The sequence below is a fragment of the Glycine max genome, chromosome 19 (assembly GCF_000004515.6).
Source record: "Glycine max cultivar Williams 82 chromosome 19, Glycine_max_v4.0, whole genome shotgun sequence".
Lineage (NCBI taxonomy): Eukaryota > Viridiplantae > Streptophyta > Magnoliopsida > Fabales > Fabaceae > Glycine > Glycine max.
Window position 1 is genome coordinate 17,904,221 of NC_038255.2, and position 8,851 is coordinate 17,913,071.

General features: G+C 32.0%; 1 long non-coding RNA gene across 1 annotated transcript; it reads left to right on the forward strand.

Moving 5' to 3' along the window:
• Window positions 1-101: 101 nt before the first annotated feature.
• Window positions 102-5,211, forward strand: LOC102668165 (uncharacterized). Its single transcript, XR_005890059.1, has 4 exons — window positions 102-2,662; window positions 3,189-4,003; window positions 4,272-4,410; window positions 4,864-5,211. It is a non-coding gene; the product is annotated as an uncharacterized lncRNA (long non-coding RNA).
• Window positions 5,212-8,851: the final 3,640 nt, after the last annotated feature.

The window sequence follows — 8,851 nt, forward strand, 5'->3', positions numbered from 1 at the left end:
TTAAATCAAAAGTTGGTAATTCAATGATGAAAATACTCATGATTAATTTAATTGAGGGTTTATTGAAATTAAATTTTTAAAAAAAGATATGCGTGAATTCATAATCTTAGATTTTCATTATAACTGTTTTCTAACAAAGTTCTTCTACTTTATTTTTCCTTTTTGTTTAAAGAGTGAAGCGGATAGAATACAATTTTTCTTCGATTGATAAAACTCAAATTGCTTAGTTATTTACTAATTGATTATTTGGGAGGCCACTGGTCACTATTTTTATGCATCAACATCATATAAAATAATGTAATGATTGAAACTAAAAATGTAAAGAAAACAATCTATATACTATCTAATAAAAGAGAAGTACTTGGAAAAGCCTGTTGTACCCCTACCTAGAATTTTGACATGTGTCACTTTTTTGGGTTTTTTGGTCATTTTGCCTCTCCCTTTTTTGGCACCATTTTTTTGTTGCCGCCGTCACGTGTCACTTCCTAATTGGCAGATTTAAAATCTTCATTTAATTCCATTTAATAATCACAACTTTCTTCTCTCTCATGCGTCGCTATTGCTTCTCCGCTGTTGCGTTTTCTCCCTCATCAATCTTCTTTTTCTCCATCTTTCTCTTCCTCAATCTTCTCTTATTTTACTCACTTTCTTCTCTCTCCTGTGTCATTTTCTCCGCTGTTGCGTTTTCTCCCTAAATCTTCTCTTTCTCCATCTTTCTCTTCCTCAATCTTCTCCTCTTTTCCTTTTATTCTTTTTGTTTTTTCCTTCATGCAGGCGATTACTAGCGATTCCGGCTCCATGCACGCAAGTTGCAGCCTACAATCCGAACTGAGGATGAGTTTTTACCGCAACACACTCACCTTCAGGTATTTCCTTCTTTTTTTTTCTTTCACTGCAGCTTGGTATCTATTTTTTTTACCTTCCTTTTCTCTGCGAGTATTTTCCGCTATGGCCAAAGAATTTGTGAAGGGCTTTGTTCATCAAAACGACGTCGCTGTCATAACCCTCGATCACCCCAAAGGTATTTTCTTCTTTCTTTTTCTTTTTCTTTCACTGCAACTTGGTATCTAATGTTTTTTTTTTTTGTTTTTTTGGTGGTGTTGTTGATTTGTTGTTCACAGAGGTAAATGTTTTTTTCTTTGTTTGTGGTTTTCCCTCTTATGAGTTGATCCACGAAGGAGCATCCACGAGGCAAGTTTGTTAGTTTTTTATCTGTTTTTTGCATGCTTCTTTCTGGTGACTCTTTTTTTTCAAAAACTAACATGTCTGATGTTATTTGGTGTTTGACAGACGAATGCTTGAGGTAAGCTATAATGACCATGCCTGGAATGTTTTCTAATATCTATGCATGTTTGGTCGTTACCTTTTTTTTTCCATCCCTGTCTTGCCTAATGCTATTTGGTGTATGTTTTGGTTGTCATTTAGGTAGGGTCAAGAAAATCGCAAAATAGGTAAGGTGTCATTCTTCGTTACTGTTGTTGTGCATTTTACTTAGAGTTTGATGGATTCTATTTTATTATGTTTTTTTCCTGCTTGATCAAGCGTGATGATGTGATTTTTTTTTTGGAAGTTTTTGTCAGCATTTCAGAGTCATAGATGATGGGAGGAAGAGCATTAACATGCAGGTAAATATCTATTGTTTTGCACTTCAATCCATATTAAATCTCATGATTATTGTCTCATACTCATTCCAAAGAAGAATCTCTTCTTACTTTTATTGATTTGTGATTATTGCCTCAAACAATTCAAATTTCAAATTTTAAACATCTCAACTAAAATATTTTGTTTTAAATAAATCTGATTGATATCTAATTCTCATTATTACAATTCCCCCCCCCCCCCCACTTCATTCTATATTCCTGTATCATTTGTGTCTTTTATTTTTTTTTAATTTCACATATTTTCTATTTTTTTGGAATTCAAATTGCATACAGTTGTGGCTTTATTGATGGATTCCATTTTATTAGGTTTTCTTCCTACTTGATCAAGTGTGATGATGTAATATTTTTTTTGGAAGTTTTTGTCAGCATTTTAGAGTCATATATGATGGGAGGAAGAGCATTAACATGCAGATAAATATCTATTGTTTTGCACTTCAATCCATATAAAATCTCATGATTATTGTCTCATACTCATTCCAAAGAAGAATTTCTTCTTACTTTTATTGATTCGTGATTATTGCCTCAAACAATTCAAATTTCAAATTTTAAACATCTCAACTGAAATATTTTGTTTTAAATAAATCTTATTGATACCTAATTCTCATTGTTACAATTTTTCCCCCACTTCATTCTATATTCCTGTATCATTTGTGTCTGTTCATTCTTTTAATTTCACATATTTTCTATTTTTTTGGAATTAAAATTGCATGCAGTTGTGGCTTTATTGATGGATTCTATTTTATTGTTTTTTTTCCTGCTTGATCAAGTGTGATGATGTAATATTTTTTTTTGGAAGTTTTTGTCAGCATTTCAGAGTCAGAGTTGTGGAACCCTGTATCTTGATCAAGTGTTATTGATGCTTTAAAAAGATCCAGGACTTCTTCACGAGGCTGTCAGGGATGCGAAAACACAATGATTTGACTTCTCAATATAATGCTGGTGGATATATACCTCAGCAAGTTGGAGTTGGGGATGCTGCACATGGAGTTTTTGAAATTGAGGTATTTTTTTATCCCTTATTGGTCAGCATAATATATATCTCCAAGATGTCTGCATATCTTTTAGTCAATTGTTAAATTAAATTTTATAGTATACATAATTATATAATAGGTATTATATACTTTAATCTTCGACATAGTAACACATCTCCTTATCTTATTTGTTAAAGTTTTGTCATGATTAGTTGATTATATAATAGGTATTATGCGCTAACTTTTTGACGATGTGGTTGCTAGATTGTAACTATGAACTATATCAATTTTAAGCCAAAACCTGTAACCTAGGAAAACATTTTGTTTTGTGCTACTAAGATCTTTTGAATTTATCTAAATTTTGTATTTTAAATTGTGAAAAAGTTTAAACTAATTGTGGGAATACATGGGATGCTCATTGCTAATATCTTCTTTTGTTTGGTGTGTTGAAGATTATTTTGATGCAATGATTAATGGCAACGGTCTTGCTTTGTAATTTGTAAAAGCATGTTATCATAGTAATTCAATCTAGTTAATTTGTTGATTGTAATTTCAGGTCTGAGCAATCTGGTTGGTAGAACCTGTGGCCTTAGAGAGTCAGGTTTTTTTTTGCCTAATTCAATATTTCATTTTAATTTTGTTGTACGGTGATTTTTAAGGCATGTGATTTTTTTTCCTAATTCAATATTCCATTTTAATTTTGTTGTGCAGTGATTTTTGTGTTATTTTTTTTTTGTTTAATTATTGTTATTATTATTATTATATAGGCGCTAGCTGAAGACCCTTTTGTATGTTGTGATGACATAGGTCTTCTTTCTACTCTCTCTTAATTTGTGTAGGTAAAACTAACATGCTAATTTGTTATAGAACCCTCTGAGTTACTTTTAAAATTAGAGAATTTACCTGGATAATTGCTTTTTACCAATGCAGGGGAAGGCATGAGTGAACTGTCTTTGGCAGATCGTGCCACCATAGCAAACATGGAAAATAGTTGTGTTTGGATTCTGATTATTTCTCATGCTACCACCTATAAAAACAAAATGTTGGGATATATTGAAGACTATTTTTTCCATATTCTCTTTATTGTAGGATTTTGGTGGCTGTTTTGATAGTATGTGAGAGGGTTGGTGATACTTTTATATTTAGAATAATTTTAATTTTACATGCAATGAAAAAAAAATTCATGCTGTGATTCAAATTTGTCTTCTGAATCAAGTTTTTTGATTTTAATTTTGCAAGTTAATTTAGAATACCTTGGTAGAGTTGTGTTCAACATAAATGTCGGGAACTGATTCTCACACAACTATGATTGATGGCCTTGGTGTTGCTGGATGGGGAGTTGGTGGAATAGAAGCTACAATGCTTGGCCAGGTAAAACTAACATGCTAATTTGTTATAGAACCCTTAGAGTTACTTTTAAAATTAGACAATGAAATTAATTTATTCTCTGAGTATCTCTAAAAAATTCTAATTCTTTCCTTTCTTTTAACAGTATGCATGTTGTTTGTAATAATGTATAGATCTGTGTGGTTTACTTTTATATTTAGAATAATTTAAATTTTACATGCAATGAAAAAACATTTCATCCTGTGATTCAAATTTGTCTTCTGAATCAAGTTTTGTGTTTTTAATTTTGCAGCTTAATTTAGAATACCTTGGTAGAGTTGTGTTCAACACAAATGGCGAGAACTGATTCACACACAACTATGATTGATGGTCTGGGTGTTGCTGGATGGGGAGTTGGTGGAATAGAAGCAGAAGCTGCAATGCTTGGCCAGGTAAAACTAACATCCTAATTTGTTATAGAACCCTCTGAGTTACTTTTAAAATTAGAAAATAAAATTAATTTATTCTCTGAGTATCTCTGAAAAAATCCAATTCTCTCCTTTCTTTTAACAGTATGCATGTTGTTTGTAATAATGTATAGACCTGTGTGGTTTTGACTATCGGAGAAGTTATTGTAAGAAGTTGTTGTATTTATCTAAAATCTTTTTATTCGGGGGTTTGGAGTTTGGACATTAAGGTTTTGTCTGGGTTTGTTGCCGGTTAGTATTTATATTGTTTATTATTATTATTTTTAGTGAATGACAATTAAACCAGGGATACCAAATGCTCTAACTTGGTTTTTAATTTTTTTTTCATGTAGTGATTTCTTAATCAATGTCGTGAATATATTGGTAAAAAAACCATATTTTTTAATGTTATGTTTCTCATTTTGTCAAACATTGCAGTAGGAGACTAATGATCTAGAAAAAACTTTTTACAACAAAGCAATCATTTTCTCAGAATAAGAGGTGGAGGAGGACCTTGGGTGGGATGACATTGAGGATCTTAGCAGTATTGATGAAAATAAAACAAGGCAGCAGAGTGGTGGTGGCGCAAGCAAAGTTGATTTGTGGAAGCGGCTTAGTGCTACGGAACAAAAGGAAGACTTGAGCTGGGACATTGAAGATGATGATGATGAGACTGTTAAGGCTTGAAATGTTTGATGCATTATGTTCTGATTTCTCAATGGGAGTGTATGATGTAAGTGTCATTTTCATGCAAAGAAATTTGTCCATGTTTTTATATTTTCAGAAATTGGGATAGAAGTATTGTTGTTTGTTCTGTTCCTAAAATGCATGAAAAGTATTTGTTTCTAAAAGTCTGCCTCTGCCTTTTATTTGAAAACTTATGAATCAGGACTAATTATTCATTACCAGTAATATATTCCTTTAAGAAACTAGAGCTATGCTCACTTTATTTGGAAACATAAGTGATCAAATCAAAATCAAAGCAGAGGAAATGAACGAGTTTCCCGTAGTTCTTTTAAAAATCAAAAAATGACTAAAATCAAATTAGAGAAAGTCAGATATAAACTACATCATTGCAATTCCTAAACCAAAAAGTCTTGCTACTATTCATGGAAGTTATAATGCTTTTCATGATTTCACATAGATAAAGTCAATAATTCACATTAGTGTGAATTATATAAAAGGAAAAGGTAGTAAGCTGTAGTTGCATCGCACCACTGTAACACATATATGTTGGAAATGAGAAATGGTAACCGTAGTTTGTTTTTGTACAACTTCTGTATAAAAGAAAAGAGAGATGAGAAGAAAACAAAGAAAAGTTTGTGATGAGTGATGCAATAAAGATAAAAAAAGAGAGGAAAATAAATGTTTTTAACAGTATTGTATGAATAATATAAATTGTGGAAAATATTCAGCTGAAATTGTGTTAAGCGTGTACTTTCGAGACAAGAGATAGCTACTTATCTAACCGATATAAGAATAATTAAAACAATCGACAAATAACAACAACGTGTTAAGTACATTATCTTAAGTACGTTCCTTGCTCATAGTGCAGCATAAAAGTATAACCTCTTGAGTTTTTTTTTTAAAGGAAAAGTATAACCTCTTGAGTTTTTTTTTAAAGGAAAAGTATAACCTCAAATTTATTTAACTAATTTAGTTCACCTATTTTTAAAATGAAGCATATTTAGTTTTGTGGTGTTTTTCTATCTAGAATTCTAAATTCTAATTTTCTATTTAAAATCTTCACAAATTTGATTGATTATTATCTATCTATTTTTCAGAATAGTTATAAATTTTAACATTTAAATTACAAATTAAAATTTAAAAACAAAGCAAATTTGACCAAAATTGAGTTAAATTAATTTTACCTCACTTTCAAAATGGTTTTACATCAATTTTTTTTAAAAGGCAATTTCAAGATGTGTTTGATTGTGTTTTTAATTTTTTGATCTATTTTATAGAATAATTTTAAAAATAGAGATGTTTTGATTTTTTTTAGTTTTTTAGTCACCATAACATTGCATTAGTATAAAATATTAATCAATTTTATTAATGACTAATTTTTTATAAAGGCATATATTTGTTACTACTAAAGAAGTTATTTATACTAATACAACTTAGTTTTATTTATTAATATTATCTTATTCATATATACTAATAATATTAACTATTAAATACTAAAAAACAATAAATATATAATAATACAAAAATAAATATAATATTATAAAAAAATAACTTATAATTCTAATACTATATCTTTTTCCTAAAATAAATACTATAAATAATAACTTTGTTTTACATCCATTTTTGCACCTTTTTTTCCCTGTTGCCCCAGCCACATGTGACTCCCTAATTGTCGAATTTCTAACTCCCCATTTAATTTCACTTAATTCCCCTGTTGTGCCTCTCCCACGTGTCTTGCTGTCCAAGCTTCTTCGGTCATGTATGTGTGGACGTGCAACACGCTTCCTCCCATGTCCGAAAACCCTCTCTAGTAATCAATTACCAGTTTCCTGTAATTGATTACTAGTGGTAAAGTTTGATTTCAAAAGCTTTTAACTGAATTTGCAACGTTCCAAATGTTTTTTAAATGGTGTAATCGATTACAATATATTGGTAATCAATTACCAGTGTATCTGAACGTTGAAATTCAAATTCAATTGTGAAGAGTCACATCTTTTCATAAAATGCTTTGTGTAATCGATTACATGGTTATGGTAATCGATTACCAGTGACAAGTTCTGAATAAAAAGTCAAGAGATGTAACTCTTCCAATGTTTTCTCAAGATTTTCTCAAGGTTATAACTCTTCCAATGGTTTTCTTGACCAGACATGAAGAGTCTATAAAAGCAAGACCTTGACTTGCATTCAACTAACTTTTTTTACAACTTTTGAACTTCTTTGAACAACTTTTGAGAAATCTTGAAACCTTTGCTTCTCATCTTTCTTCTTCTTCCTTTGCCAAAAAGCTTTCTGAAATTCTGATACCGAGGACAGATGTCGTACAGGATGTCACGACATCCCGCTTCAGAACATGCAGATTATATATGACAGTATGAACAGATTAAACAAGTAAATAACACAAGAGAATTGTTAACCCAGTTCGGTGCAACGTCACCTACATCTGGGGGCTACCAAGCCAGGGAGGAAATCCACTAGAATAGTATTAGTTCGAAGATCTAACAGCCACTGTATACAACCTTCTCACCTAATCACTACCCATGCAACTTCTACCTAAGAGCCACTCTTAGATATGAGAACCCCTCTCACTCCCTCTCAATCACTCACCCGTGTTTACAAACAAATCAAAGACACACCAGAGATTGCTCTCTGAACAATAGAGATCAACTCTACACACTCAGGTCCAACACTTGATGTTAGGGTAACATCAAGGTGGCTCACAAAACACTCAAGTCCCAAAACTCACAAAATAACTCTTCAATCTCGGACTTGGTGGAAAACTCGTGCAGCCTTCATGTTTATATAGCAGTGTGCGTATCTGGGCTGCAACAACTTGCGCTGGATGAGATCTATCATTCTCCTGAACAATCTACACTTAAAGATCTAAAAGATAAAGTTTTATCTTTTAGTTTTTATCTTTAATCTTTAATCCCTGAACGAACTATTCAAGTTTGTAATTCGAACTTTAATCATCTTTTAATTCGTTCCTAAAGATAGATCGCCTAATCTGTTGCTGACTGCACATTAATCTGTTAAAGATATAACAGATTTATGTGTCCAGTATTTTCGGGCAGGATGTCCTGGACATTGTATCCGACATCGTGGATCCTGCAGCTTCAATTCTTCATTTGACATTTTACAAAGATTCAAAGGACTAACCGCCTGAGATGTCTTTTGTTTCCCCTTTACAAAGATTCAAAGGACTAACCGCCTGAGAACTTTGTCTTAACACATTGGAGGGTACATCCTTTGTGGTACAAGTAGAGGGTACATCCACTTGGGTTGTTCTAACTGAGAACAAGAGAGGGTACATCTCTTGTGAATCAGTTCAAGTGGAGGGTACATCCACTTGGTTGTTCAAAGAGAACAAGGGAGGGTACATCCCTTGTGGATCTTTGCTTGTAAAGGTTTTTACAAGGTTGAAAGAAATCTCAAGGATCGCAGGTTGCTTGGGGACTAGATGTAAGCACGGGTTATTGCCGAACCAATATAACATTCTTGTGTTTGTCTTCTTCTTCCCTACACTCTTTAATTTCCACTGTGCACTTTAATTTTCGCTTTTACTTTTGGTTAAGTTTCAATTACTATTCTTTACTTTCTTAACTTGGTAGTAAAAGCCTAATTAAATATAGTAACATTAAGAAGGATAAGTTTTTTAATTAGTAAAGGTTCATTAATAATTAATTCAACCCCCCCCCCCCTCTTAATTATTCCGAGGCCACTTGATCCAACAAGTTGCAGC